Source organism: Protopterus annectens, chromosome 7.part0 (assembly GCF_019279795.1).
Source record: "Protopterus annectens isolate FY-2018-M chromosome 7.part0, PAN1.0, whole genome shotgun sequence".
NCBI lineage: Eukaryota > Metazoa > Chordata > Ceratodontiformes > Protopteridae > Protopterus > Protopterus annectens.
In genome coordinates, this window is record NC_056739.1 from 1593159080 (window position 1) to 1593172933 (window position 13854).

Sequence of the window (13854 nt, forward strand, 5' to 3'; positions counted from 1 at the left end):
TTTACAGAAAGAGAAAAAGTGGCATCAAAACCCTTGAACCTACCTTGGTGCTTAACCACCGATCCTTCTGATATGGAGAGATTAACTGGTATGAGACTAAACAGGAAGCATGTATTATAATATTTGAAGAGACTTTCCAGTATAGTAGAGGGATACCTAAAGTTATCCTACTTTTGTTCCAAGTGTCATCAGTCATTACTAAAACACATGAATGCTAATGCTCCAGAAACAGCAATAATTACAGTGATGTTAGATCTAGACAGTTAAGTCATTAATTTTGCCTTCAAACAAGAGAACACACAACCAGTAAGTATTTTGACTTCAAGATTACTTAAGCTAAACATTCTTAGTTACATTACTTTACAAACGTATTTACACGTTGCCTTAGTCTGCAGGCATGAATCATAGAATATGTTAGGCAACTACTGAAGAGAAAACTTACCATAAAGCATACAGCAACAATATACAGATTAGGCTAAAGCACAAATATAGTTTCTGTATAGGTTGCTTAATTTCAAGATAATTGGTATTAAAGGAAAACAGGAAGATTTAACAGAATCCCTCCCATGCTCCTTCCCTTGCTGTTCACATCCCTCTTGTGCACATAAAAGTTTGGATAGCGATAGTTCTGGAATACTGTTTTCACTATGAAAAACTCATCTATGAATGTCATCATTTAGCTACATTTAACTTGTCATAGAATAGAAGACATTTTACATGTTCCTCTTGGTAGCTATGCTTAGGGCACCTTTAATTTAGGTTAGCAAGCATATGACTTTATAAAGTTGGATCTTTTTGTTTTTGTAACTTAGCTGCAAGTGACACAGACATGTAGTTGGCAATGAAAGGACAGTTTGTTTTCTTTGGGTACATCTCAATTTAAATGCCTTTTATTTGTGTCATTTGGATTACCTAGAGTTAAGCAGTGATTTATTTCTTTTATTTGGTTTGATTGATTGAAAGTCGAGCCATGACAGTAGAGGAGAGGAAAGAGGTACAGAGTACCTCTAAAATTGTTGCTCTAACAATGTAAAGCTTGTTTTTGTTGCCAATGTACTTTAAAAATGGTACAAAGATGAGTTGGGATGTAACATGCATTGCAGGCAGAGAGGGAAAGCAGGAAGGAGATTCAAGCTGATGCATTACGTCTCGTCTGACATTTTTGGTCTTCCGGTTGTTTGGAATGTTTAAATGGAGAATACAGAAGCCACAGGTAAATTTTTTAAACAATTTTTGTAGCAGAAGGCTTTACAAAGGCGGAATGCTTACATATTTGTGTTTTTACATTTTCTTACTATCCTGAAGTAGCAGAAATCAGTGTTGAAGCTTCATTTACTTGCTTAGAGATTCATTGAATAGCTGCAGGAACGTGGATTTAGCTTCCCCGGGGGTCTCTAGATGGATTTTTGCCACGTTGTGCTGAAATGTTAAGATTGCTGGATATTTCACCTGAAGTTGTATTTTTTTTTTCCTATGAGGTAGGCGCAGTATGACGATAGTTTTTGACGCTGCTGTTTAATTGCAACTGGTAGGTCTTGAGATATTTGTGATCTTGTAACCCCTCCAGACACTTCTTTTTTGTTTAAAAGCTGTTAGGACAATTTGTACATGTGTTGCATTTAGCAATCTTATGTATATTTGTCTTGGATCTTCAGATATCTGTTCTTTTCTGAGGGATCAGTGTGCTGTTTCAATGGTAAAGTATTTTATTTTCTCTTTATCATCCAGCAACATGTAGAGTATTTCTTTTGTAACAGATGGTATTTGTGGATGTTCAATAGTTTCTGGGATACCTCGAAATATAATATTATTTTGGTGACTTTTTGCGCCAAGGTCCTGGACTTTTTGTTGCATTTCCTTCATGTCCATGGTACTCAGTTGAAGGTTTTTGTTTATTTCTTCAATTTTCTTTTCATTTTCTAGTATTTTTGCCTCACTTTGCTCCATGTGGAACACAATTTGATCTAGGTTATTGCCAAAGGAGGTCAGGTTTTGGGAGAAATTTTGAATTTCTGACTGTAAGGGTTGAATAACTAGTTTAAGATCATCTAGGGAATAAGTTTGTTCCTATTTGGACCATAAGGCCGTCTTTATGGTGTCTTGTTGCATTTTGTTTGTTTTTTGTCTTTTTGTAGTACTGTCCTTTTCTGGTGATGCTATCTGTTACAGTTTTGTTTTGATGTTTGAGTTTACATTAAATCCACTTGGTTAGTCATTTCAGTAGTTAAAAAAAGAAATTTTCAGTCTCTCAGTTCTCTTGTTTTCCTTTTAGGCCCTGGATTTGGAGTGTTCACTTGCAATGCGGTCAGGATCCTCAGACGCAGATAAGTATATTTCTTTATGTTAAAATCAGTTTTTTGCATTAATAGTCAGAGTAGGAGGGTTCTCTATTTTGGTTTCCTTGATTTCTTTTGATTTTGTCAGCTTTTTTTGGTTGATGCTTAGAAAACTGGCTAGATTAAATTTGCAGTGGCAGGAGCATCACATTCACAGTGTTTATTGACCGGCGACCATCTTGGATTCCCCGGACATCTCTTGGTTTTATTCTTCATATTTTTGCACTGTTTGTGGCACTTCTTTCTCCAGATGGCCAAAAGTTTCTTTGTTTATATAATGCTTTTCATAGATTTATTATACTAATGAACATATATATATATATATATATATATATATATATATATATATATTATTTGAAGTGATCAGCATAGGACATGTTTACACCGTGTATTCTTTTTGTATGGAACCTCTGTGGATGCACCAGTCACTGCATATTCCTGTACAGTACACACCAAAGGGAGCACTGTACTAAATTACTGAACTAATGAGGGCCTAGGACAGCAAAGCAATAATACCCTTCAACCTAGATGCCATACCCTTGCTTTTAAATTGTACAACATAGAATGATTTCCATTCTACCATAGACATAGGGTGGTCAAAGGCCAGGCAACTGCTCATATGCGCTCTCAAATCCCTGACCACTGCAGCCACTCTTATGGATGTATTATCAATGTGGCATTTTCCAGGGATAGCCATCTTCCCAAAGTATACTAGCATGTATTTCTTGGCATTGAGATTTAGACAGTGGCTCTGGCACCAGTTATCGGTCAGTGTCAGGCCTTCCTGGGGGGTTTTATTACTTTGCCTAATTTGCAACTGTCTGCAAAGCTGGATAACCAAAGGCCCTTGATGTTGGCTTTCACTTCAGAAAAGTAGATGTTAAAAAGGAGTGGCCCCAACACTGAGCCTTGAGAGAATGAGTTAGTGCCTGGCCTTTTTGTGCAGGTAGACCACATTATCCTAACTTACTGGGTTTTATATATATATATATATATATATATATATATATATATATATATATATATATATATATATATATATACCAACTGGTATATATACCAACTAGCTATCCAGCAGGTGACATAGGGGTTTATACCTGATTTCCAGAATTTCTCTGCATTGCCCGAGTAGGGTATTGTGTTGAATACTTTGGCCAGGACATGGTAGGCAGTATACACCATTTTGTACAACCAACCACAGAGAATATAGCCACAGCAGAAAATACAACAACCAAGAACCAGTTGACAAGATTTATTACACCTCAAGCGCTTCGGCAAAAGCCTTCAAGGAGTACAAGGAAATTACTAAAAAGACACACCTTTATATACAAACCCACACATAATAATGCAATTAAAAATAATTAATTTAAATCAATACTTTCAAATTACATTCAAGATTCAGTCCCATAGGGGACATAGTATTGAACTTTAAAATAAATAAACTTTCTTTATGCATTAATTTCCTTTTATATACTTCAACAGAACAAAATCTTACAGGTAATGTTTCCAAAATACCAGCCTTTAAGTCCTGCTCATTAGAATTATGGCATTCTATAAAATGTTTAACCAAAGGTTTCTCCATCTTTTTATTTCTTATATTTTTAATATGTTCTTGTAGCCTACATTTAAATTTTCTCTTAGTTTCTCCAATATATACAAGGCCACATGAGCATTGTAAGGCATAAATGATGCCTTGTATATCACAATTAAATATTTCTGATGGAGAGAATTTATATCCATTAATAAAATCAAATGTTCTAACTATATATGTACAAACATGACAATGTACACAAGAATAAGTACCTAAAGGTGTACTAACAGCAGTAATAGCATTAACTGGAAGAATACAATTGTTATATACTAAAATATACCTAAGATTTCTGCCTCTTTTGTATGATACACCTATATGTGGGCATAAAATATTAGCTAAATCATTATATTTAAATAAATAATGCCAAAGACATGCTGTAGGTGGATTGGACACTCTAAATTGGCCCTAGGTGTGAGTGTGTGCATGTGTGTGCCTTCTGTGGAAGGTTGGGCGCCAGGCTGGCAACTCAACACCGTAAAACTCCACTGTCAATCATTAGCGGACAAGGTCATCCACTGTGGCGACCCCTAACTGGGAAAAAGCCGAAAGAAGAAGATGAAGAATGCCAATAGTATTTTACTGTCTCAATAAGTATAGGGCTAAATAAACCATAAGTAGAAATAAAATATGTGTTTCCCTTATTGCCTATTTTGTATTCATGCATACTACCTATGTCAACATAATCTTGAACATAATCATAATCTCTGCCCCCTATAACTCTGTTAATGGCAGTACATACATTTTCCCAACTATATCCTCTTCTAATTCTAAGACATTCACCATAGGGAAGTGAAGACATAGTATGGGGCGGATGGAAGCTACTGCCAAACAAATACTGACTCCCATCTTTAAACTTCCTGTGGACAGATGTAATCAATTCATCACTATTAGTAGTAAGTACTACATCTAAAAAAGTAACAGCCCTAGCCACTTGCAAACCATTAAAAGAAAAAAACAAATCTATTGTGGTGTAACCCACTAACAAATGCATCAACTTCTTCACAACCTCCTTGACATTTAAAAATAAGGTCATCAATAAACCTATAGTAATGTATTACATGATTTTTAAAGAATTCTGAATGGTACAAGTACTCCAATTCATATAAACCCATAACAAGATTCGCATACTTGACAATGATGGAAAATAACATCATTAAATGTGAAATAATTATTTTCAAGACAAAAAAGAAGTAGTTCCATTATATAATTCCCCCCTAGGGTTATCTCCAATAAAACAGCGAGCTGCTTCTAAACCATGACTATGTTGAATATTGGTGTATAAACTACATACATCTATTGTTATAAAATTCATGTCTTTTGACCATATAACATTTGATACTTTATTCAAGAAGTCCATACTATCTTTAATATATGAAGGTAACTTTATAACATATGGTTAACAAAATTTCATGTAACAAAAAAAAACAATATTAGATAAAAAATATTTCTCTGCTGATACTATCGGCCTGCCAGGGGGATAATTAATGTCTTTGTGGATTTTGGGAAGACAATAAAATACTGCCAATTCACTATAACCACAACTAAATTTTCTATCCAAATCCACTTTTGAAAAATATCCCAGGTGATGACCTGTACATATCAATATCTCAAAATTCTTCATTGCTTGCTTATATTCATTCAAATTACTAACTTTATAGACTTCATTGTTATTCAAGTGATCCATACACATCACACAGTATTATTGGACATGCATAATAACTATCTTGCCCCCCCTTATTGGAAGGCTTAATAATTATATTCTCATTTTTAGCTAACATTTGCAGCTCACACCATTCCTGTTCAGTCAAATTGTATACAAAATTCCTTTTGTCTTTTATAAATCGATCAAATTCACATTCAATAGCATAGTTTAACATTTGTGCAAAATTTTTTTATACCATCATGCATATACGAAGGAATAAGTTCACTCTTATATTTGATATTATTTGTATTAAATAAACTATAACCATTTGAATCACCATCATCTATTAAGTCATCATGAAAATCTGAGTTGAATGGAAAAAAAACTATCATTTGAGCTGTTATTCACATCAGTATTCAAAACAATTTCAGCATTATTCATATGTTCAAAATAGTACGCCAAATATAATTTATGACAAGACCTAAATACATCACACTTAAGTTCGTGAATACGAGGTATAACAGTGGAAATAAATTTAAGTCCATAATTCAACACCCTATATTGTCCTTCAGTGAGATGAAAATCAGAAATGTTTACCACAATGGAGTCCGAGGAAGATGTCTGAACACCTATCCAGGTGAAATGAAAAAAAACTGCAAAAATCAAAGACTGAAATGAAGGCTGGCTGAATATGAGACTGCTCAAGAAGAGCTGTTTCAAAAAAATTGTAGATTTAAGGGACAGAGCACACAGAGGAAACCTTTTGATTTTCAGCTGTGCCAGAGAAATTGGAAGGAACAGACTACATTAATTTTTATGAAAGCACAAATAAGTAAAAGGACTTCTTTTCTGTAGCAGGATTTGTTAGTGAAAGGTCACATCATGTGTATGCTCCAAACCTGGCCATGAGAAAGCAGCCAAGACCTATATTACTAAAGATGCAACCATACCAGTAGAAAGAGTTGATCCTGAAAAAGTGTAGCAGAATGGCAAAGTATTAAAAATGGAGACAGTAGAGTCTTTACGGGAAATGATTAGTCACTGTAAAACAGACAGAAGAAAAGCAAATTTATACCAGCAATCAGGGAATGTCAAGAGGCAGGTGTGAGATTCAAGCCACTGTAACTAGCTGTCTTCAGAATATTTTTTTTTCCTGGAGGCTCAAGTTCATTTTTTCAACACAAAACAGGCTAAGAAGGAAATACAAAAGATTTTTTAACAAAAAGTAAGCCATCAACTGTATTTTTGTAGACTTTGTTAAACTTGGGAGATGGACAGGCATATACTCCACTTCATGTCATTAATGTTTGGAAGGACATTGGAAGGACACTAAAAGAAAAATGTTTGTGGTGAGGGGTGAAAAACTAACTGTAAGTAAAACTTTTGTTCTTAACAGTATTTGTATAAAACATTTCATGATATAAATTGCATGTTAAACAGTAAAGCATTTTCAGTGATTATTGTATGTGATAATGATACTAAAGTAAACAAGCACATTTTTTCTTATTTATTTATTTTTGTTTTAAACAATGTAGTTAATACAATGTAAAAAGTGAAGAAGGTCTGTGTAAAAGCACATTTAAGTTAATAGGTTGTAATCTTGGGCTGCTGGGATGGGTGATCAGGTGTACAAATGCACTGATTGTAATACATGTAGAATTACAATGTTTTATTTTACTTTTGCATATGTGAATGTTTAGATTAATGCCCCTGGCTTAATCTAATGACACATTTTTGTATAAACAAGTGTTTTATTTTTTTTAATGAAAGACCACAATGTAATGAATATTCTTCTTTAAGCAAATAAAAGTTCTGTGTCAAGCTGACTAAAGGTGAATGTAATAAACTGAGCGGTCTGGGCATTTTTTTTACTAAGAGAAATGTAAAATGAAAAGATACAAGGGCAAATAGCTCAGTAAAAAATAAAGTTTGAAATTATCTGAAGTGAATAAGAAATAGCTATTCTGTTAACCAAACAGTTTACTAGAACACTGTATATTTTGATTTTATTAAAATATAGCCACTGCACTTTTGTTTAAGGATAAAAGTTAATGTTTTCTGAAAGCATACAACTTGTTTATAACATCTAGGAGGGTAATAAAGATAACACAAGAACAGACAGCAATTAGTGTAAGTAGGGAGATAGGCTGCAACATACGCCTTATCATGGGCAATCTTCATTTTAGGCTAATTAATGTTTGTCAGTACAGCTGTCAGTTTGGGACAATTGTTCCTGTCAGGAGGGTTAAACTTCATTATTTGAAGATATACATAGATCTGTGTGCCTGTTTTAAGTTAATAGATTATGGAGGTGTTTGAGTTTTATTTTATTTTATTTTTTGCTTGAGGATTTTCATTTCAATAAAAAATCTTGTAAAATGAGACATAGGTTGAAATGCAGAAAACAAAGAAACAATGATATAAAGGATAAGTCTGCCAAACATTAGTGGGTACATGTAACACCAAAACTGGAAATAGACATTTAAAAAAGCTGTCACATATAATAGGTGAGAATAATAACTTAACATCATAATGGCTACACTAAACATATTATTTTAGAAAGTGAATGGCCTTACAGGTATAGACAAAAAGATAATACTGAATTATTATAAGAAATGTACAATTCAAATAGCAATGCTACAGGAGACATATTTGGAAATAAGTGAGCATGTGAATTTGATAAAGAAAGGATTTCAGGATGGATACTTAGCATAATATTGGGGACAGGGGGAAAGAAGAGCTCCAGCATTGATAAAAGAAAGAAAAAAGCAATGGTAGATTTGTGGTTGTAAGAGGCTACTGGCAAGGGAGAAGGATTATGCTGGCATGTTCATCGGTTCATAGGTTGGTACTAGGCTATTGGCCCTAGGGCCTATACAAGCCTAGCCATAACAATTCCCTGGCTATTTCTTCCCACAATATTTACTTCCCTAATTGAAATTGTATTTATGTTTCAATTAAAACTGCTATTATGGAGCTTAAGAAAGTTTGGGAAAACAATCATCATTCAGCATGGAATATTACTTATAGGGGAGACTGAAACTTCATTTGCAACAGAGAGGATGTGTGTGGGGGACCTTGAAGGGAAACTATAACAATAGAGGATAGACTTCTAAAGAAATGTAGGAACATATTTGGTATGGATGATATGATTTCAGTAGTAAGAATTCAGGGAGAATTTGCATATTATTCCTCAAGGTACAATAACTGGGCTAAACTACACAGAAATTATATATCACGGGAGCATGTGCATTTAACTGAAAGCTTTAACACACATCCAACAATTATTTCAGATCATGTTTCAATAACAAGATAAATATGCAGGATAATGAAGCAAAAATGAGACAGTTGCACTTTCCAACCTATTTGTTAAAAACAAAAGAATGTATGGAATGGGTAGTGGAAAGTATTTGAGAGTTACAAGAGAATACAGAAATTTCTGCAGAAGATATAGCTAGTGAGTGGGATAAAAAGGAGTTCAAAAACAGGGTAGAAATAAAAGAAAAATGTGGTTAAAAAGTAACGAATCATTTAGAGGGGCTGACAAAGGTTAAAGTATTGCAGAATAAGGGGAAATCTAACAGAGGTGCAACTGCACAGTGCTAACGAGAAGATAAGGGAGAATCTAGATAATATGCATGAGTTTAGAAAAATTGCTGCTAAGCAACTGTTTTTTTAATAATAATTTCAGAGCACAAAAACTTTTAGCACAGTGACTTAGGCAACAGAAAGTTGAAAGGGTTGCTGCCAAACGTAGGGAGCATATAACAAGAAAATAACCATAGATACTGTAAAGGTATTAGAGGTATTTTGGAAATTTTATGAACATTTGTATAAAGAAGAGGAATGTGAAAATCAAGAAAATAAAACACAAATAGAAATATTTATAGAAAATGTATCTATGCCAAGATTACACGTTGATGAAGCTTAACAATTTGCAGTTAATATGGGAGGAAATGAGATGAAACAAAGGAGACATGATCAATCTGCAAGAAAGCCTCCAGGAATAGATGGTATTCTTGTGGAAGTTTATAGTCTAGGATGGAAGAAAACGATACAAATCTGGAAGGTTTTGTTTAACAGTAGGCAACACTGACATCATACTGGAAGAATGCTGTGGTGGCTGTGATACCTAACAAGAGCAAAGACCCAACAGACTCAGCTTCATATAGTCCATATAGGGCCATTGCAATTTTAAACCATGATTATAAAGTGTTTATTTGTAAAACAGCTAAAAAATGGCAAAGGTGTTGTCACAGTTGACAGATATGGATCAATGTGGCTTTGTGGAGGGGAGGCAAAAATCTGATGACATTAATAGAAACATAATGATCCAAACAGGAGCAGACTATAAGAAAATGCAGCTGCCATTGATGAGTCTTGATGCAGAGAAACATCCAACAGAGTAATCTGGGATTTTATGAGTAGGGCAATGGAAACATTTGCATTCCTTAATACAATAATAACATTAATTAGGACTATATATGAGGGATCAGAGATAAAATTAAGTTGCGTTTGAACAGAGGAACCAGGTAGGGTTGTCCTCTTTTCCTTTTGTTATCTGTGTTATATTTGGAGCCAGTGGCAAAGAAAATAATGGACCCAGAAGCCCAGTGATATAATTGGTGTTGCAATCAGGAAAAGTTGTCTTTAATTGCAGATGATATTATTTTGTACCTGCCAGAACCAGAAAATGACATCTTAGTGTTGTAGAACAATCTGAGACAGTTTAACTTTTTTCATGATATAATCAATGAAGACAAACAAAGGCTATAGCTGTAAACTATGTACCCGTACATTAAGTGGTTCACTGATACCCATATTTATGGGGCATGATAAAATTAAGTGTTTCAGAGTATGGGTTAAACAGGATTCTGTTTTGTCAACTAAGGATATGTGAGAAGAGACTAAACAAAAGATTAAACAAAAACCGAGAAAATGGAAGCTCATTTTTATGGATATGGATTGCAAGACAAAAGCACTGAAAATGTTTTTTAGTCCCTTTATTTTTATATACAGGCCAGGCATATCTTTATCAACCAGAAGCTATGAAGGCAACTGGACTGCAGGCTACAGACTGCCTTCCGTATCAGGGATTGATATCAGAGTATAGGCAAAGTGGAAGGTATTGGAGAATCCTAAGTGAAAGGTATGCAATAGTAGAATTTTTGGTTGAATCTAGAACAGAAACTGCAGTTAAAAAAGGATAATTAGTAGAGCTTATAAATATGGTACAATAACTATAGGAATCACTCACAGGGGGATAGAAAAGCAATTCATAAGGAAAGGATGGGAGAACATATGTTTGGTTCCCAAATATACAACAAAGTCTAGAAGATTTAAGATTTGTGCTTGGAGGTGTTTGCATAGGTATTTTTATACCCCAAGTAGATTTTTTCCTGTAGTAGAATGCAAATATTAGAGGTCTGATGGGGAAGAATGGAATAACTGGGAACACATGTTCTGGTAGTGTAATGAGTTGGCAGACTTTAAAATTTCCCCACACAGAACTCTGTCAGAAATATCATATGTGCCTACATTGAGCTGAGATACAAGATCTAAATTGCCTAGACATAGTAAGGACTTGTTAGATTTAATTCTGTTGGCTGCCAAAAAAGCAATTACTAGAAAATGGAAATCAAAGTCTAAAACAGCAGTATTTGAAGTAGTGAAAATAACAGGAAGTATCTTTAGGTAAAGGTAGGAACAAATTACATAGAAATAAATGGAAAATGTGGGAACAATATATGCAGAGTAATGTTTTAGAGGAAGAGTGAGGTTTAAGGGATTGATGAGTACATGACTTCTTTTCAGTGAAGGAAATTATGCACATATCCATATATGTATTTATATTTGAAACAAATTTGCACTGAGTTAATATACATTCAAATTAAAGCAAGAACATTTCTCCATAAAAATAACATAGTTGATCCTGCAAACATGTTATTATTTTCCTTTATAAGCATATATTATGTGATATGCAAAACAAAAAAAAAAAACAATGTGTCTATATGCCTTTACACTTAAAGCAACTAAGTGTAAGCTGAGCATTGTGGCATTTTGTTTACAGAAGTTTTCAAATGTAGTTCTATATTGCTAGTGACTGCCAGTAGGCTTGAGCTATTTGGTTTTGTGACACTTAGTTCATAACATATAATGTAAACTAGCTGGCAAACTTAGTGTATATCAAACATGTTTTTACTGTGCTGATATAATGTCTGAACTAAAAATAATATATATATAGTTCTCAATGTGTTTTGTCTTCTAAATTGTAAGGCAAAAGAACAGTTGGACACGTGCAAAATTGCATGTGTGTATACACACACACACACACACACACACACACACACACACACACACACACACACACACACACAGATTCAGGATGCATCCATTTCACTGCATTTACTGTACAATTAAAATGTTAGATATTGTATATAGCAGACTAATTACCTTATTCTGAAAATGTCAGAAAAAACCCAGATGCCTCTGACATGGACTTGGCCACCCAATTTAATTATTTCTTCATAGAGTCCATAAGCAAGCTAACATCATCCTTCACTAATACCTCTACAACCCCTCCTCACCGTGCTCCCACCCCTTCCTCCCCTAGCATCCCTTCCCTCCAACCTTCAGCTTCCTCTATCAATCCCATCTCTACATCCACCATAAAAAACTTCTCCTAAAATTAAAACCTGGTTCCAATGCCCCTGATGAAATTCCCTCCTACTTCCTAAAAGTAGCCGCAGAAGCCACTGCGCTCCATATCAGCATACTAATTAATTGGTCTATCTCAGAAAGCCAGGTCCCCCAGCTCTAGAAGAAGGCCTTTATTATTCCTCTCCATAAAGGTGGCAATAATAATGACATCCCAAACTTTCACCCTATCATCACTCAATCCCCTATTTCTAAGCTACTTGAAAAGTGTGTACATCAACAACTCTTACCCTACCTCATCAATAATCAGCTTCTTACCCCCACACAGCATGGCTTTAGACCAGGTCATAGTACCTTCACTGCCCTCCTCTCCTTCCTAGAAACAATCAACAAAGCCCACGCCTCTGACCACTTTGTATCCAGTCTTTTCCTCAACCTCTCTAAGGCATTTGACACTATTTCCAACAACCTCCTTCTTACCAAACTCTCTAAACTTAACCTATCCCCTTCCTCTACCCAGTGGTTCTCAAGCTATCTCACAAACAGGCAACAAGCAGTTAAATTGAAAATAATGCTACCTCACCCTTCCTTAATACATCCACAGGCATCCTCGAAGGTTTCATTCTAGGCCCCCTACTATTCAATATATTCATAAATTATTTCTTCCAAGCCATTTCTAACTCCAGTCTCATCCAATATGCCGATGATTCTACTATAATCTGTTCCACCCCTTCCATCACAACTTTTAACAATCTAACACAAGCCGCCTTCTCTTCCACTGAACAGTGGATGCTCGACAACCATCTAGCCCTTAATGCAACCAAAACAAAATTTATGTTATTCAATGCATCCAAAACCTCTTCTCTAGACAAAGAATCTTTCAAAATTACCAGCAATAATAATACCCCCCTAGAACTAGTCTCTGACACAAAATTACTAGAAATTATCATTGACAATCAAGTAATATTTGATAAGCATCTACAAGCAAATATAAAAAAAAAAACATAAAAAATTAGGTATGCTTTACTGCCACAGTCACTTTATCTCTTCCACCACCAGGATTACATTAGCTAATACATACCTCATCCCATCCCTTTTATATGGTGCATCTATCCTAACCAGCCTACAATCTTCCCTCAAAACAAAATTCTCATCTTGTTATAACAAAATATCCAACTTTCCAGCAGGTCATAGAGCCTCTTCTCACCACTGTATTTACCTTCACCAATTAAGTTGGCTAGAATTACCAAACTCCTTCACATATACCCAGTTCATCCAATCTCACAAACTCATTCATAATCCGTCTTTCTGCCCCTCCCTTGCAAATACCTTTGAAATGCATAAACCAGATAGACTCCTAAGATCCATTTCCCAAAATGTAATTAAATTGCATAAACCAACACATCCTGCTGGGAATGAATTGATGTCCTTCTCTCTTGTATGTCTCTTCTTTCTCCCATCCACACCACCAACAGTCTCTCCTTGTTTAAAACCTCACTGCACTCGCACCTTACTTCACAATGGAAATGTTCTTGCTCTCATCCAACCTAATTCTACCACACTTTCTTCATAACTTTACAAACTTTGTTGCCTGTCACTACTTCTTAAAATTTTATATCTCTTGGGAC

The 13854-nt window shown here is 34.8% G+C and overlaps 1 protein-coding gene across 2 annotated transcripts in view; it reads right to left on the reverse strand.

The window, feature by feature from the left end:
• Nucleotides 1–13854, reverse strand: part of FGD3 (FYVE, RhoGEF and PH domain containing 3) — a 1715774-nt gene that overhangs the window by 659049 nt on the left and 1042871 nt on the right. The window lies entirely within an intron of this gene.